Consider the following 19,743-nt stretch of genomic DNA (forward strand, 5'->3'; position numbering starts at 1 on the left):
GATCCAGAATCCAACTTCACCTTAGATCTCAGACTTCAGATCCAAATCCATCTTAGGATCCAGAGTCCAACTCTACATTGGATCTCAGACTTCAGATCCAAATCCATCTTAGGATCCAGAGTCCAACTCTACATTGGATCTCAGACTTCAGATCCAAATCCATCTTAGGGTCCAGAACCCAATTTTACATCGGATCTCAAATCCCAGATCTTAAATCCATTTTAAGATCCAATCCTATTCCCAATTCTAGATTTCAAATCCAAGTCTATTTCCAGATCTCATTTGAACTCCCTAAACTCATTTCTATTTTAAATACCATTTGATTATCTCAGATCCATTCCAAACTTAAAAATCCAAATTCAATTTTCATCTCAAGTATCCATTTCCTTTCCTAAATTCAAATTCAAATTCAAAGTCCATTTTTTTTACTTTGAAACTTCATTTCCTTTCATTTCAAAGCTTCAAGTCATTCCTTCTCATTTATTCTTCCAATCCTGATTTACTTCAAAAACTTAGAACTCCTCTGATTTATCTCAAGTTCTAAGTTAGATTAAATCATTTCTTCACTCCTTTACTTGGGAAATTTCTAAATCAATTTTCAAAAGAGCATACATTCTTGCATTGCACAAGTATGATTCTTTGTGCATTTAGATCTTTAGGATAAATTCTTAGATTATATTTAGGCAAAGCAAAAGGCATAGATTCGATCCTTGGTTCGATTACCCCTGGTAAAGGCGCCAGGAACGGTCGAACCTCGTACCGACGAGCGAATCCCGTCTCTCCATTTTTTTTCCCGCAATATTTCAAAACGGAGGCGAGTTATTTGCTAAATATTTTCAAATCAAGGTCAAGTGAGACCGCACAAAATAGTTCCTCTTCTCTCTTTCTTTCTTTCTTTTCTCTTCTCTCTTTCTTTTCTGTCTTTTATTCTTCTCCCTTAAAAAAGGAGGAGAATAGAGGTTGGAAAAGGAAAAGAGAAGGAAGAGAGAGAAACCAACGAAAGAGGAAAATTTTTGCGATGATCACACATTGGTTCGAAAGGAATTCAACCTAAGAACCTCAAATCAGTAGGAATTCAACCTACAGATCATTTTTTTGAAAAATGAATTTGGTCCAATAGGAATTCAACCTAAGAACTGCAAAAGAATATGCATCAGTAGGAATTCAACCTACGGATTGGATTTTTGAAGAAACGAATTTGGTTCAATAGGAATTCAACCTGAAAACTGCAAAAGAATATGCATCAGTAGGAATTCAACCTATAAACCGAATCTTTGAAAATGACATTGGTTCAGAAGGAATTCAACCTAAGAACCTCAGATCAGTAAGAATTCAACCTACAGGTCGTTTTTTTGAAAAATGAATTTGGTCAAATATGAATTCAACCTAAGAACTGCAAAAGAATATGCATCAGTCGGAATTCAACCTACGGATTGGATTTTTAAAGAAACGAATTTGGTTCAATAGGAGTTCAACCTGAGAACCGCAAAAGAATATGCATCAGTAAGAATTCAACCTACAGATTGACTTTTTGAAAAAATCAAGTTGGCTCAAATAGGAATTCAACCTAAGAACTGCAAAAGAATATTTGATTGGTAGGAATTCAACCTACAGACTGAAATTTTGAAAAATGAATTTTTAACCGCCAAAGAATATAGATCAGTAGGAATTCAACCTACAAATTTACTTTTTAAGAAATGAATTTGGTTTGATAGGAATTCAACCTAAGAACCGTAAAAGAACATGGATCAGTAGGAATTCAACCTACAGATTGAATTTTTGAAGAAATGAATTTGGTTCGATAGGAGTTCAACCTAAGAACCGTAACAGACAGATGGATCGGTAGGAATTCAACCTACAGATAGAATTTTTGAAAAATGAGATGGGTTCAGAAGGAGTTCAACCTAAAGATTGACTGAAGGAAAATTAGTCTGAAAGGAGTTCAACCTAAGGGCTTTGATCAGTAAGAATTCAACCTAAAGATCGACTTTTGGAAGTAAAATAGGTCCAAAAGGAGTTCAACCTAAGGGCCATGATTAGTAGGAATTCAACCTAAAGATCGACTTTTTGAAGGAAAAATAGGTCCGAAATGAGTTCAACCTAAGGGCTTTGATCAGTAGGAATTCAACCTAAAGATCGACTTTGAATGGTCCTAAAGGGGTTCAACCTAAGGATTGTGGATCCGTAGGGGTTCAACCTAAGGACTGTGGATCCGTAGGGGTTCAACCTAAAGATCGCGGATCAGTAGGAGTTCAACCTAAAGATCGATTGAAGGAATGATCCTAAAGGGGTTCAACCTGAGGATTGTGGATCCGTAGGAGTTCAACCTAAAGATCGCGGATCAGTAGGGGTTCAATCTAAAGATCAACTGAAGGAATGGTCCTAAAGGTGTTCAATCTAAGGACTGCGGATCCGTAGGAGTTCAACCTAATGATCGCTGATCAGTAGGAGTTCAACCTAAAGATCGACTAAAGGAATTGTTCTAAAGGGGTTCAACCTAAGGACTGCGGATCAGTAGGAGTTCAACCTAAAGATCGATTAAAGGAATGGTCCTAAAGGGGTTCAACCTAAGGATTGCGGATCAGTAGGAGTTCAACCTAAAGATCGCGGATCAATAGGAGTTCAACCTAAAGATCGACTTGGAATAGTCCTAAAGGGGTTCAACCTAAGGACTGCGGATCCGTAGGGGTTCAACCTAAAGATCGCGGATCGGTAGGAGTTTAACCTAGAGATCGACTTGGAATGGTCCTAAAGGGGTTCAACTTAAGGATTGCGGATCAGTAGAAATTTAACCTAAAGATCAACTTGGAATGGTCCTAAAGGAGTTCAATCTAAGGACTGCGGATCAGTAGGAGTTCAACCTAAAGATCGCGGATCGGTAGGGGTTCAACCTAAAGATCAACTTAAGGAATAGTCCTAAAGGGGTTCAACCTAAGGAATGTGGATCCGTAGGAGTTCAACCTAAAGATCGCGGATCAGTAGGGGTTCAACCTAAAGATCAACTGAAGGAATTGTCCTAAAGGGGTTCAACCTAAGGACTGCGGATCTGTAGGAGTTCAACGTAAAGATCGCTGATAAGTAGGAGTTCAACCTAAAGATTGACTAAAGGAATGGTCCTAAAGGGGTTCAACCTAAGGACTGCGGATCAGTGGGAGTTCAACCTAAAGATCGATTGAAGGAATGGTCCTAAAGGGGTTCAACCTAAGGATTGCGGATCAGTAGGAGTTCAACCTAAAGATCATGGATCAATAGGAGTTTAACCTAAAGATTGACTTGGAATGGTGCTAAAGGGGTTCAACCTAAGGATTGCGGATCCGTATGGGTTCAACCTAAAGATCACGGATCAGTAGGAGTTCAACCTAGAGATCGACTTGGAATGGTCCTAAAGGGGTTCAACCTAAGGACTACGAATCAGTAGGAGTTCAACCTAAAGATCGATTGAAGGAATGGTCCTAAAGGGGTTCAACCTAAGGATTGCGGATCAGTAGGGGTTAACCTAAAGATCGGCTAAAGGGATGGTCCTAAAGGGGTTCAACCTAAGGACTACGGATCAATAGAAGTTCAACCAAAGGATCGCGGATCAGTAGGGGTTCAACCTAAAGATCAACTAGGTTAAGAAGGAATTTTGGTTCAAGAAGGGATTTAACCTGTGAGCCATATTGGTTTGATAGGGGTTCAACCTACGAACTATTGATTCTATAGGGGTTCAACCTAGAGATCACACTTTAAGAAGGAAGGGTTCAACTTGTGGGTTGAATGAACCATCATAGTTAGTTGTATGTGGTCCAATTTTCAGGATTAAACCTTTATCCTGAATGGGGAAAGAATAAAATTTGAGAAGAACTGATGAAAAGAGATAGAAATTGATGGAAGATTGATAAAAATGGAGAAATTTAAGGAAATTGATGAAAATTTATTTTGTAAAAGAATTCTCACAGGTAGCATTGTTGCTCCTATGAGTGATCTCAGGATTATCTCTTATCCTGAATGGGAAAAGAATAGAATTTGAGTAAATTTTAAAAATTGACAGAAATTTATAAAATCAAGGAAAATTGATGAAAGTTTATTTTACAAAAGAATTCTCATAGGTAGCATTATTGCTCCTATGAGGGGTCTCAGGATTATCCCTTATACTGAATGGGAAAAGAATAAAATTTGACAAAATTGATAAAAGTTGATTAATCAAATTAGTAAAGATTGATAAAGAATCAATAAAAAATGATAAAGAATAAAAATTGATAAAGAATTGACAAAGATTGAAAAAGGTCTGGTGAAAATTGGAAAAATTGATGATGCTTGAAAGACGACGAAAGACTTCAGGACTATCCCTTATCATGAAAGAAGAAGGACCTCGCGGGATGAGGTTCTTGTTTATTCCTTAACCTGAGCGAAAAGATTCAGGTTTATCCCTTAACCTGAGTGGGAAAGATAAAGAGGAAAGGAATACCTCATGAGAAAGAGGCATCAGGTTTATCCCTTAACCTGAAAGGGTAGTTAAAATAAGAATTGACAAGAAAAATTAATAAAATTGATGAAAAATCAATAAAAAATGATAAAATTGATAAAGATGAAAAAAATGATAAGACTGATAAAGATTGACAAATGAAAAGAATTGAAAAAATTGAGGAAAAAAAAAGTTTGCTTGATCCTGCCTGCACGTGGGATCTTTAAGGCAAGATGAGAATGTTCATGAGAAAATCATTTTCGGAAAGAGGATCAACTGTGAGGTTGATTTTGAAGAATAATCAACACAAGAGCTGATCTTTGAAGAAGAATCAACACGAGGGTTGATTTTGAAGAGAGATCAACATGAGGGTTGATTCTTTTAAAACAATGGTTTTGAAACCGATTTTAAAAAGGAGGATCAACACGTTGGTTGATTTTGAAAAAGATTGGACCAAAATTTTTAATATTTGGTGATCATGATGAAGATTTTACAGAAAATTTTACGATTTTGAAAAACCCTCATAAGTAATTTCATTTCTCTCGTGGATGATGTCGGGATTGTCCCTCATCCTGAAAAGAATAGGAATTTGATGGCAAAGAAGATTTTGAAGTGTAAATGTAATTTTAACAATAAAAGATACACCAATATGGCGAAAGAAATAAGAATTGAACATCAAAGAAGGAGATTGACATTTTATTTATAAGCAAAACCGATAACGAAGACTGAAATATTTACAAACATCTTGACCAAAAGGTCACAAAAGACTCGGGCTGACTTGCCCTTACAAGATGGTTGGTTAAAGAAATGGAGGAAAGCAGAAAGACTCTAACATCATCAGTTTTTTGAATGATCTGGGAAAGGCTTGGTCAGGACGGCGGGCTGCTCTTCATTTTCGTCCTCTATCAGAAGGTTTTTATCGATGCAATCTTGGATGATATTTTTGAGAACGAAGCAATGCATTGTGTCATGCCCCACTGCTCGGTGAAACTTGCAGAACTGTTCCTTGAATTTGCCCAAGATTATTGGAGGATCGACAACTTTTGGCAGACGGATCATATTTTTCGTGAGCATATATTCCAGAACCTCCCCGAGTGTCTGTTCCAAAGGGGTGAACTCGCGGTCAGGACTCCAGTCCTTGTGCTTTGATTTTTCCTGATCTTTTTCCCGCTGTTGAGGATTGGATTGGGAAGGTTTATTATTGTTGAAAAACTTCTCCTTTTGACCTCTGAATCCTTCTGAATTGTTGCCATGATCATTCTTGTTAGCCTTGTTGTCGGAGGAGGAACTAGCAAAAAGAGTGAAATGGGCTTTCTTCTTCGCATCTTGACTGCTCCTTGCCAAGGTGATACTGTCATAGACTCCGTTATCTATTGCCATCTCGAGCTATTCAACTCATTTAATGAGTTCGATGAACAATTTTGATGGGTAGGTGGAAATAAGGCTCCTAAAAGGTTGAGAAAAGTTGTTCAGGATAACTTGGAGCGCGTGCTCCTCTGAGATGGAGGTTCTCATTTTGTTGCATGTGTCTCTCCATCTGCGAATGAAATCTATGGCATTTTCCTTGTCATCCAGTTTCAGATTGTACAAATGATTGAGGGTGGGCAGTGCCTCAGTATTAAACAGGAATCGCTCCACAAACAGATTAACAACTTTGTCAAAGTCTCGCAGCTCAACGAGGTTGACGTGTTTTGCATACCACTTAGCTGCTATGCCTTCGAGACTGCGCGGGAAGCACAAGAAAAGAGCACGATTGTCTTCACTGAATCTGGCGCACTCTGCGAAGAACATTGCAAGATGGGCCTTTGGGTTGCCGGATCCATCAAATTTAATGAATTTTCTGGGGAGGTCTTCTAAGCTGTGGTCCCCATCTAAACCAAGGTAGAAGTCTTGCCTGATATATACTTTCTTTCCCTTATCTCGAATTTGCAGATCTTTGACCATCTTAGTCAGTGCTTGAATTGAATCTTCTGCCGGGACCCCATCTCTAGGCTTGTTCACTGATTCAGGCTCTTCTGCCACCTTCTTGGACTGTCACAGATGTCTTGGGATGAACAAAAATTGTTCTTCCTCGGAATCCTCTTCTGTCGATTCTGTACCTTCAAAGGTGTTGTCCTGCTGAACTTTCTTCTTGCTGATCCTAACATGTTTCTTTATTGGCTTTCTCTTGATCTTGTTTTTAGAGGACGTTTTCTTTGAACCTTCCCCAGCTTGTTCAGACATCATTTTTGCCATCATCTTTTGAAATATCTTATACATTGCTGGGTCAACATCATCCTCTTCTAAATCATGTCTTCGAGATAATCTGGGAGAGTTCACTTCCTCCACTTCACTATCATTGCCTTGCTGAGCTGCTCTCCTTCCTGCTCTCGTTTGAACCATGATGAAAAACCTGTTATTTTCTGTAGAATAAAGGAAGGGTTCAGACCTTGGGGTATTTTTTTGGGAAAAAGAGAGACGATGAAGGAGATTTTAAAAGATTTGAGAGGAGATTTCTTGATAAAAGAGGTCTTCGATGAAAAAATAGAATTTTGAAGACATATTTGACGATGGATGACAAGACCTGAATATTTTAAAAAATTGCAGGCAGGATCAAAAGAATTAAATAAATCAAAAGAAAAGAAGAAAAATACGCCTGGACTTTTGAAAGATAGAGGAAAAACTTAAAAGAATGTCCAGGGTTTAAGAAAATTATGAAAGAATAAAGAGATGAGAAATATACAATCCTGGATTTTTGAGAAAATAAAAGAATTTTTTTGTGAAATAAACATCCAGGGTTTTGAAAAATAAGAATTTTCAAGATAATATCCACAAAAGAATCAAATTATACAAGCAATGATGCACAAAATAGCACTTTCTAGACTCTAAATGCAATATTTGAAATGGCTCGTAGGACCTTAATCCTAACTCTATGGTTCAGATCATCTTATTCCAATCAAGGTATGCAGATATACTCAAGCCGAAGCTCGAAGTACGTGGCATATAAAATATTTCTCTGGTTCTAAGGTCATGGCTTCCCAACATCCTTGAGCACCTACCGATATACCTCAGACTATGGCCCTTAGGTACGTGGTAGGGGGGCGCTAACCCAAATAAGTGGTACAGTTGTGAGGCTCTCTCCCGAACTATGGTTCAGTGAGACAGCCCAGCAATGTGAAGACCAGGACAATATAGGTAGGGATGTTTTCAAAAACATGTTCAACATACAAGAAATGAGATGGCTCTAATGCAAGTCCTAAAGAGATAGAATTTAAATGAAGAGAAGCATACACTTGCATACATTGTTTACATTCAATCCCTAGAATTGAGGAGAGTTGTATTTCATACCTAAGTCTAAGTGAGCATGAAGAAATTCTCCTCAATATGGTCCTACCAAACCATACTTAAATCCTATATGCATTATGTCAACTAGGATAGAGTCTAGGCTCCTAAGGTTTGCATGAAAATGAAGCTTACATTTTGAAGAATAAAGACTTGGATAATATCAAAGCAAAGCAAAAGGCAAAAATTTGACCGGACGGAGACGAGTCCCATCACGGTCGCCAACTCCTGTGATCATGCAAAATTTTTCCTTTTGTTCATCTTTTCCTTCTCTTCGCTTTTCTAGTCTCTATTCCCCTTTTGAAGGGGAATAAAAGATAGAAAAGAAGAGAGAAAAGAAAAGGAAGCAGAGAGAGGAACTCTTTTGCAAGGTCTCATTTGACCAAAGAAATATTTTGAAAAATTACTCGCCTTCGTTTTGAAAATTTTGCAAGAAAAATGGAGAGACGAGATTTGCTCGTCGGTACGAGGTTCAACCGTTCCTGGCACCTTTACCAGGGGTAATCGAACCAAGGATCAAATTTAAGCCTTTTTGCTTTGCCTAAATATTGTCTAAGAAATTATCCTAAGCCTAGAATGCACAAAGAATCATGCTTATGCAATATAAATGCAAAGATATATGCTTTTGAGAAAATAATTTAGAAATTCTTGGGATTTTCCAAATGATCTTGAAATAAATTTGAGAATATGAAGAAATGATTCAAAGGGTTGAAATTGGTTTGAAAAAGTTAGATTTTGAATCGAACTTAGAACTTGGAAATGGATATGGAAGAAAGAGACTTGGATTTCTAAGTTTTGGAATAGTCAAAGATTTGAAAATAGCTCTTGGGTTTGAGAAAATGAAGAGAAAAAGGAGAATTTGGAACTGAGATAGAATTTGAAGTAAGAATGAAATTTCAAAGTTTAAAATGAACTTTGAATTTTGTATTTGATTCTCAAAAATCGATTCTGACAAGGAGTCTTTTGATCTTGAGTTTAAATTCAGAACATAAAACAGGAACTGAATTTGGAAATTTAAATTTAGACTTGGGAAAAAGTAAATTTCAAAAATAGAGTTGGAATTGGAATCCGGATTTGAAAATCAATGTGATATTTTGGAAATGAGATTGAATTTGGAATTGGAAATCAAATTGGAAAATGGGTTTGATTTTAAAATTTTGAATCCAAGATGGAATTGGGCTCTAAATCTAGAATCCAAGATAGAATTGAATTTTTGAAAATCTGAAATCCTAGATGGAATTTGGATTTGAAATCTGGAATCCTAGAAGAAATTGGATCCGAGATCTAGAATCCAGTATGGAATTAGAAGATGAATCTGGATTTTGGAAATCCATGTGGAATTTGAAGATAGATCTGGATTTTGGGAAATCTAGATAGAACTTGGAATTGGATTCAAGAAATCCATTTTGAATTGGAATCGAATTTGGAGGAATCCAAGTGGAATTCGAAAATGTGGAGTTGGATTTGAGAAATCTTGATTGAATTTGGGAGGATGGACTTGAATTTAGCACTAATCTTAATCTCAAAAGTGATTTGAAGATTAAAAATCAGAAGTTTTCAAAAGAACTTAGGGATTTAAGAACTTGAAGTGAAGAATATAAAATAAACTTGGTTTAAAACTTGAATTTTTGAAATCAGGTGATGAATCTGGGATTTCGAAGTTGAATTGAACTTTGAAATTGAATTTGAATTGAACCCTGAAAATGGAAATGAATTTGAATTTTCAAAGTTGAATTGAACTTTGAATTTGGATTTGAATTTGGAAATTGAAGTGAATTCGAAATTTCAAAGTAAAATTGGACTTTGAAATTGAATTTTGAATCTTGAAATGAGATAGAATTGAGAAGATGAGTTTGAATTTATAAATAAGAAATGAAGAGGATATTTGAAGAATTATCTTAAAATCACTTGAATTTTGAAACAGAATTTTAAAAATATGATGTAATTCTATCCTAAATGATGAAATGAATTAAAAAAAATTGAAAATTGGATATTGAAAAGCATATTTTATTCTTTAAATGAATTGAGATAAGATTGAAGATATAATACATTTTTTACTATGGTCATAAAATGTATTATATAATAATCTATATTTAAATTCAGATGAAGAATAAAACATATTTTTTGTGCTTTTATAGAGTTTAAAATGAAATTAACTCTCAATATATCCTGACTATGGCCATTGATATATATCTTGAGTTAATTTTAAGTTAAACTCTAATAAAGGAAAAAAATATTTGAAAATATGATGATTTTTGAAAAGAGATCCAGTGTGGATCCAGTGTTATTCCATAAAAGATAAAAATCCTAAGCATTGTCCACATTTTGACTATGGCCATCAATGTGGGTCATTTGCTTAGGGTTAATTACCTCTTATTAGAACGATGCACGTGCCATTCATGTTTCACCATTGTGGATTTCTGAGAAATAAAAGGAAACAAGCAATTTTTTTTTATATCTACAATGCTCATACATTCTATTCTAATACTGAAATGTAAAGAATTCTCATTATATCTAGCTATTACAAATTTTGAATTGAATCGTAAATTTCTAATCTAAGAAAGTAGTCTAAATCTTTCATGATTTTCCTGTAAAGAAAGGAGTTAGCACAAGGTAAAAACACAGGATACAAAAATTGAAAGTATTATATCAAAGCCGATATACATATGGTTGTGCCTAAGGATGATGCTTATGCCAAATGAGAGATGTATGCATATACCCTAATGATATGCTTAGGCTAAAATATGCATATGCATAGCCTAGATGATATGCTTAGGTTGACTGAAAAATGCAGGCGAAGAACCTAAACTATACTGGGAATGCACATGGAAAGGTAATACCTAAGCTAACGGAAACATGGTGGCATATGTAGGTGAGAAGAGAACAATATTGTTGTATCACTATGAGTGTAAGGGCAACACAGCAGTGCTTTGCACTGCTGTGGGTTCAAATGAGCCACAGGAGTGACTTACACTGTTGTAAATGCAAGGGAAAACCCTAGGATGCTTGGAGAGAGGGCACTGTGAACTACCCAGTGGAATGAGTACTAAAAGGTGTACTAGGGACGGTTGATGGATGGTGAACATAGGTATAGATGTATCATGATCAAATGATGCCTAGACTGAAAATGAGCATGTAAGTGATGGGTGTAATTATTGCAGCAGAGTATGCGTTGATGAAGATACAATAGGATTTTATGTGGAAATGGTATGGTTTAGCATGTAAGGGAGTAGAACATGAAGATGCCAAAAGGGGAAGGAGTATGATGAATAGTGCATTTTGCAGGGTATGTAATGAGGTGGTAATAGCTGGAGATAAACAAGAAGTGTGAAGGATATGTTGAGGTTGCAGCTGGTACGGGTGATGATACTGATACATGCTGGGCAGCCAATGCTAGTCAAGATGTGGAGCTGGAGGCTGCAGAAATATAGTGGAGCTGCTGCATTCGGCATATCATTTCATCGCATTGCATAACATTGCATGTCATTACATGTCATTACATCTCATTTTCGAGATCCAGTACTCCTATTTCAAAACATTCAATCCAGATTTGAATTTTAAAGCTTTATTTCAAAATCAATTTCAAAACCTGGGTTTTTATTCAATACTCTATCATTTTCCAACCCCAGGACTTTATATTTCGAAATATTTTCTCAAGGAAACAATCTGGATTCATTTCAAATTCAAATTTTAATCGATTTCAATTCACAGATGAGACCCATTGAGGTGGTGTCGCTTCTGAATTCCTCTATTCATCAAATTTCTCAAAATTTTGAAAGTTTCAGTCCGATCAGGACTCTGTCTCAGAGTCCTGATCCGGTCAGGAGTCTGTTTTGAAGTATGTGTTACTTCCATTTTCAGTCTTTTTAGATTATTTTCAAAATTTAGATCATTTTACAGAGTCCAGTTAGTTCATGACTCTATTTTAGAGTTTGGTCGAGTTAGGAGTCTAACCCTGACTATGTTTTCTGACTTATTTCATCATTTCTTGATAAAATCTTTAGAAAATTCTTTCATTTGGCTTTTAAAATCTAAAATCTCAGAGTCCTAAGAGTTCAGGACTCTAACCCGGAGTTCCAGTTCGCTTGAGACCCTATTTTCAAAGATCTTGAATTTCAAATATCGATTTTAACCCCTTTTCAAAGCCATTTTCAGTGTTTATTTCAAAATTTCTAAAACTCGATGTGGGCCCACTCAGTTGGCACCATATCCATAGGAATTCTAACTCAGTTAGAACCCTATGCCATTTCAAAAATTCTAATTTTAAAATTGCTTTTGAAAATCCTTTTGAAAACTCCTTCAATTTCAAGTTTTAAAATCATTTTTTGACAAAAACTCAAGTAGGGCCCACTCGGGGTGGCGCCACATTTGAGAAAGTCAGGGTTAGCTTAGGCTTAGTTGATGTCTTGGTTAGTTTTAGAAGTTTAGAAGAGTCAAAATCTATTTTGAAAACTCATTTTTAAAGTTTGGTTTTTAAATTGTTGTTTTTAAAAGTTTTAGTTAAAACTTTAAAAACCCAATGTGAGAAAACGCCAAGTGGCGCCACATTTGGGGGATTCTTAGGTTTAGCTAGGGGTTAATTAGGGATTAATTAGGATAATTTAGGCCAAGGGCATATAGGTAACTCCACCCAAAAATCGCCCCCCCTTTAGAGTCCAAAATTTTCAAAATTGTCAATTTTTAAACCTAATTTTTTATTATAAATAGATGCATAAGGGGGGTCGATTTTCTCATCTCTCTCCTATTGGATTCTTGGAGCTTCTCTCTCTTCTCCAGCACCTCCACCTTCCTCCATTGCAGCTGCAAGCACCAAGGTAATATTTTTAATATTGTTTTAGTTTTGTTTAATACTTTTTCATGTTTTAAATCAATTTTAGCCATTGGTGTCATCCCCTTCATGGATTAAACCATGGATTCAACCTCAAGAACCATCAAGAATCAGCAAGAACGATCCAAGAAGGTGATCTAACCCTGTTTTGGATGATTTACAGAGATTTTAATCCATTAGAATTAATTTTAATATGATTCTTTACATTATTAACCAATAAAATATATGATTTACCCTTTTTAATGGGTTAAATCTATATTTTAAAGGTGATATCAAATTCCAGCCATTGATTCCCTGTTTTTATTTTATTTTCATGGTTTATTCATGTTTGTTTTACGTTCTATAGCATATAAATAAGTTTTATTTACTGTTTTATGGTTTATTTTATTTATTTACATTAGTTAATGCATGGTTTGTCAAGTTTCTTAAATTTCTGTGTGTTCTAGGTTTAGAACAGTAAAGATAATGTTATTTCGGATTGAAGTTCTCATTGTTTATTTCTGATTTTTTTATATGTGATGCATGCATGAGTTATAGAGTTACTGTAGAAAAATAAGAGGTTTTGGATGTCGGGAACCTTGTCAAAAAAATCAGACATCAAATCGGGTTTTTAAAGCTTTAAAATCGTGGTTAAAATCAAGAAGGTAACTTGCTGTGATGATATTTCTCTCATCTTATATCCGATTTTAGATCTGTAAAGTGCTATGGATTCACATTGAGTAGATCTGTCGGCTTTGAAATTTTCAGATTTTTTTTATCACTGTTTAGTATTTTTCCCCTTTTAGAGAATCTGTTTTTAAATTTAAAACTCGTTAGGGTTTACCAAAACCCTAATCAGACTTGTGTTAGTCATAAATCCCAAACCACAGATCCGATTCTAGATCTGTAAAAAGTGAATATTGTTATTTTTCTGTCTACTGTTCACCACTAAAATTTCAGAGACTTTTGTTTAGGATTGCTATTTATGTCTGTATTTTCAATCTGGAATAGCTGTTTTAATCCCTGTTAAGAGTGATATATTTTAGCTCAGATTGCCGGAGGGGTTTCTCCCTAACGGAAGATGATTTTTCCGATCTTTAAATTGGGAAATCTCTGTTTTTCTTCTTAGTTAGTCTCTGTAAAATTTCATAAATTTCCATGGAGATTTGACCCCTAGTTCAGGTCTTGGATTGAAACTGGTTGGTGAATTAGGTCAAAAATAGCATATTTTTAGGGTTTAATGCAATTTTCGGATTAATTTAATGTCAAAAAAAATAATTATTTTTATAATTTTAATTCGACATTAGGGTTATAACAAGTGCAGGTACCAATTTTTATGGATTTTGGAATCCATTTGATGGTTGAATTAAGCAAATTGCAAAACCGGGTTCCTAAAAGATCCAAAAACACTGCTAAAATCACAATTTTTGTGATATTATTGGTTTTTTGTGCATAAACATATATTTTTAGGGTTTAATCATGTTCATAATCATATTAGGATGCTTTAGGTTTAATTTTGTGCTCATTTGATTTCATTTAGTGCATAAAACCTAAGTTTTTACCAAAATCTATTTCTAGAAACCCTGATTTCAAGGCCATAGTCTTGCTATCAGGGGCAATTTGGTCATTTGACCTAAATTTCGAAATCCCTAACCCTAATTTCATATTTTTAATCATGTCATAGCATATTTGGTTTGAGTTTATTCCATTCAAATTTCAAAACTTGCATTTTATCAAAATATCTTTCTAAAAACCCTAATTTCAAGGCCATAGTCTTGTTATTAGGGGTATTTTGGTCATTTTGACCCCAATTTCGAAATTTCATATCTTCTCTTTCATATTTATTCAATTTTATTTCATACTTTATCATTTTTATTTAAGGGAATCAAGGAAAAGGCTTATATCTAGCAAAATCCAACAATTTCCTGATATTGTTGGATAAATCTAGAAAAGCCAACATATATTCATTAACCAAGTTTTCTAGTTTTGCAGGTACATTGAAGACTTTATTTTTCATGTATTTAAATTTCAATAGTGATGTAATTTGTAATTAAACTTTGGAATAAGAATTTACATTTCCTGCTTAGCTTAGGTTGCATTGCATATAGTTTATTTTTATAATTTTAATGTGTGATGGATGATGATTCATGCATATTTTTACAAATTCACCATGGTCTACACGAATGGCACATGCACTAGCTTTTATGAAGTTTATAAAATTGGTGCAATTCGTATTTATGGCCATAGTCAGAATATGAATGATACCCAGATTTATGATCTTCACATTAGTCACATTCAGCCTACACACTTAGGCTAACTTCAAAAATGCACTGCATTTCTCAAAAATACAAAAAGTATTTCTCAATTCCACAAATCCATATTCATTCATTTCATGCATTTGCCAATTTCAATTCAAATTTCAATTCAGAGAAATCAGTTTTGTCAAAAATTTTCTAAGTCTTATTCTAAAATCGATTTTCTCAAAACTCTAAGTTTTCAAATGATATTTCAAGTATTTTTCCAAGTTCAAAATTCGATTTTCTAAGTTATATTTTCAATTTCAAAGTTTGAATTCAAAGAAATCAAGTTTTTCAAAGTTATTTCACATCTCTCAGAGTCGATTTTCACCAAATGTCAAGGATTTCTCAAAATCGATTTTTATTTCTCTCAGAAGTATATTTCAAATCCCAATTCACGATTTTCCATGTGATACCTATTCTAAATATTTAAATCATTCAAAGCAAACATCATGTTTTCAAAATGTGCATTTTCTGAAAATTCATAGCACATGCCTGATTCTATGTGCATTTAGAAATTAGAATATGATTTAGACAAGTTGAATAGAGCAGAGCATAAGATTGATCCTTGGTTCAATTACCCCTGTTAAAGGTGGCAGGAACGGTTGAACCTCGTACCGACAGGCGAGTCCCATTCTACGGAATTTTCCCGCATTTTAAAACGGAGGCGAGTTATTTTCAAAATCTTTTTCAAAGGTCAGTTTGACTTGCAAAAGTAAAAATTTTGGGTTGATAACAGATTTGGCGACCGTGATGGGACCTGTCTTTGCCTGATCAATCTAATGCTCTACTTAGTTCAAATTGTCAAAATCGATTTCCATGGAATGTCAGCTTTTAATTTATGCTATCATGTGAACCTAGGAGCCTAGACTTGAACCCAGCTGACATGGAATGCATATAGACTAGGTATGGTTTGGTAGGACCATATTGAGGAGAATTATTCATGCTCACATAGACTTAGGTCTAATACAACACTCCTCAATTTAGGCATTGTATGAAAACAATGCTTGCTTCTTCAAATATTTCAAAATTCTATCTCTTTAGGACTTAGCGCCTTCTGTTTGATTGCATGTGCTCATGTTTTTCAAAAATCGCCCTACCTATATTGTCCCGGTCTTCACGTTGCTGGGCTCTCTTCCAGAACCATAGTTCGGGACAGAGCCTCATAACTGGGCCACCTATTTGGGTGAAAACCCCCCTGCCACGTACCAAGGGCCATAGTCCAACGTATATCGGCAGGTGCTCAAGGATGTTGGAAAACTTGAACCTAGAACCAAAGAAATTGATTTTATGCCACGTACATTGAGCCTTGGCTTGAGTATATAGGCATAACTGGATTGGATACAGATGATCTGAACCTTAGAGTTAGGATTAATGTCCTACAGCCATTTAAAAATTTTTGCATCTAGAGTCAGCTTTTAGGGAATGCTGTATGTGCATACTTGTTTATGCAGAATGTGATTGAATGTATTATTTCCTTTTTATTTTCCATATTTTTCCGATTTTCTAAAAAACTGGACGATTTTCTCAAAATTCCCCAATCCATGTCCATGTACTGTCCATGTTTTAAACCTTGGACGATTTTCCAAAATACTTCATTTTCCATTTATTTCTTCAAACCCTGGACGATTTTCCAAATTTCCCTTAATTTCCTTTAAAACTCCAGGTGATTTCCCATCTTTCCTTTCTTCTAGATCTCGAATTTCCTACTTTATTTTTATCCTGCTTGCATTTTTCTCAAATTTCCTGTATTTTTCCCAAGTCTTATTCCAATCTTCCATGTTTTCCAGTCTGATGGCATCCAATCAGCTTGATTCAGTCTTCCCTGAGGGTCACATCTCCTACGAGGTGCGACAAAGTCTTCCCGAACATTGAGTCCTCAGCACCGGATCCTTCTTTCCCCGGTGGTATTATTCATGGTTCAAGAACTTCTCTCGTATGTTTCCGGACCATCTGGACGAGTGTGGATTGGAACTGGCGTCCGCAGTAGGAAAGCAGACAGTCAACGACAACTTGATTCATGCACTAGCAGAGCGGTGGAATCCGAGCACTTCTACCTTCTGGTTCCCGTGGGGCAAGATGACAGTACTGATGGATGAATTTTCAGAGATTATGGGATTGCCCGAGCCAGCTGGTCAGCCTGGAGATCCATTGGAGAAGCAGTTTCTGATTAATGTCAAGGGTCTGGACCCAAAAGATGCTTTAGCTCGCATGACGGGACGCAAGTCTTGGCCTCTGATTGAAGAAGATGGAAATGAATATGTGGACCTGCTCGAAATCTACAGACAGTATGGGATATTTGTGGAAGTCAGCTCGTTGTCCAGGACAGCTCGAGAGAGAATTCAGCACGTGATGGTTCTGTGCACGGTAAGATTAGCTTTCTTTCCCGATGGACGGAATTACATGGATATCAGAATAGTTCAGCTTATGAGGAGATGGGGAAGTCGACAGACCAGCCACCTCTCAATAGCCATGGCCGCACTCGCTTTTCTATACCGAGGGTTGACTCGTTTCGCACTCGGAGAATCCATTCCAGTTGAAGGGTGCACCTATGCATTACAATCTTGGTTTCTCCAACATGTGCCAGCCCGAGCCAGTTCATTCAGATATAATGGTAAAAAGCTTCTTCCAGTTGCTCAATACCGATTCTTGATCGACAACCTTCAAGAAGAAGAGGTCGTATGGGACTACTTTGATTGTCAGGAATCACCTTCCAGATACACTTACGCTTATGGCAAGCGATTCAGGCTACTTGGCCTTTTCTTCTGCGCCTACTACCATCCGGAGCGATGTGTCAGGCAGTTCTCTCAGAGGCAGAAGCGCGTAGAGATTCGTCCACTATCAGGGGTTCTGCCAGAATTCGATCTCACATCAGATCAATGGTCCGGAGCATACCATTCTGCCAGACATGGCTGTGATTCCTTTGTCAGTCTTACTATTTTTCCTGGTCCTCGTGTGTCTTCTGATTTTGTAGAGTGGTGGAAAATTGTCTGTCCCCCTCCCCTCTGTCAAGTGTATTATTGATAAAATCATGTTTTTCCCCTCAATAAAATTCCTTTATTTTACATTTCACTTTGGTTTGACGACCTCGCCTAGGTAACAAGGCATATTTTCAGTTGTTTATCTTGCAAAGAATAGCAACACAATTGTCGTAATCCCAGCGACGACTCAATCCCTAGTAATGGGACATTATTTCAATTGTCTACCAAAATTCTCCTCCAAACCAAATTTCCTTCAGAAGCCTAACCATCAGTTCTGCCCTGCAGAGAGCACCAGCAACATCCAAGAGAACATTTGTGATACCCGATGGTTCATACAAAATCCAGAAAGAAAACCGCATCAGTTGAAGGCGTCGCGTATTCAGTAGCTTCAGAAGAAGAGATGGACTCACCTCGATCAATCCAGAGTCAAGGTCAGCAGGCGGATGATGGCATCGATCCCCAAATGTACGTCATGTTCAAAAAAATGATGACCAAGATGTTGGCAGAGCAAGCTGAGGCCAGTACTGAGCAAATTCAGACCAAACAGAAAGATAAGGGTCATGCCGTCAAGAATGTGAAGATCAGCAAAAAGCAGAGTCGACACGAGGAAATATCTGATGAATCAGAATCAGCTGACGATGCTGACAAGGAATGTGAAAATAAATATGAGTTCAAAAGGTCAACTCAGGGCCAGGGGTCGGCTTACAAATCCAAAAATCAGTCTGTTAATGACCCTACTCAGTCACAGCTAAAAGATATGATGAAAATGGTCAAAGATCTGCAGGCCCGCGACAAGGGCAAGAAAGTCTTCACCAGCGAAGACTTCTATGATGGTTTAGATGGGGACGACGATCTGGATAATCTCCCCAGAAAATTTATCAAGTTTGATGGTTCTGGCGACCCTAAGGATCATCTTGCCATGTTTTTCGCTGAATGTTCACGATTCAAGCGTGATAATCGGGCACTCTTTCTTTGCTTCCCTCGCAGTCTGGAGGGAACTGCAGCTAAATGGTACTCGGAGCACATCAACCCCATAGAGCTGAAAGAATTTGATAAGGTGGTAAATATGTTCATTGAGCGCTTTCTGTTCAATGCTGAGGTGCTCCCGACCCTCAGCCACCTCTGTGGCCTGAAACAGAGAGAAAATGAAAAAGCTAGAGACTTCATCCACTGCTGGAGGTCAACTTGTAATAAAATGAGAGATCCCATATCAGAGGGGCACGCTTTGTCTCTAATTCTGAGTAATTTCTCGCAACCACTGAAAGGCCTCATCTCCACCGCACCGACCAGAACCTTTATTGAATTAACAGAGCGAGCCGAGTGGCTCGAATTAAGTATGGAGAATGGCTTCTATGAAGGTTTCACTTTCACCAGGAACAACGGCCAGAACGAGTCAAAGAAGAAGACTCACTTCACTAATTCTGTCAGTAATAATAAATGGAATCATCGCAAGGGGCAGAATAGAAACTTCTGTTATGGGGCAGGATGTTCAAACAGAAATGATCAGAAAGGGAAGCCGATCCCGCAATTCAACAAGCCGCTAGAGCAGGGACCAAAACCCCGAGAGAAAGTGAAGCATGAAGGATGGAGCTATGACAGGAAATTCACTCCATTAGATCAATCACTCGAGACTGTGCTCGAGTACATGTTGACCAAGGAGATGGTCAAGTTGCCAAGGCTGTCCGATCCTCCCATTCCTATGGGAAAATTCAAAGACCAATTCTGCAAGTTCCACAGAACAGTGGGGCACAATACTGAGAACTGCTTTGTGCTGAAGAATCTTGTTCAGGACCTTATTGATAAAAATTTTCTGGTAGAAGGTGCCAAAGATGAGAATATAGAAATTCTAAAATAACCATTTCCCCCTTTATAATACAGCGGTCATCTCTGAAG

The sequence above is a fragment of the Nuphar pumila genome, chromosome 12 (genome assembly GCF_984573655.1).
Source record: "Nuphar pumila chromosome 12, dmNupPumi1.hap1.1, whole genome shotgun sequence".
NCBI lineage: Eukaryota > Viridiplantae > Streptophyta > Magnoliopsida > Nymphaeales > Nymphaeaceae > Nuphar > Nuphar pumila.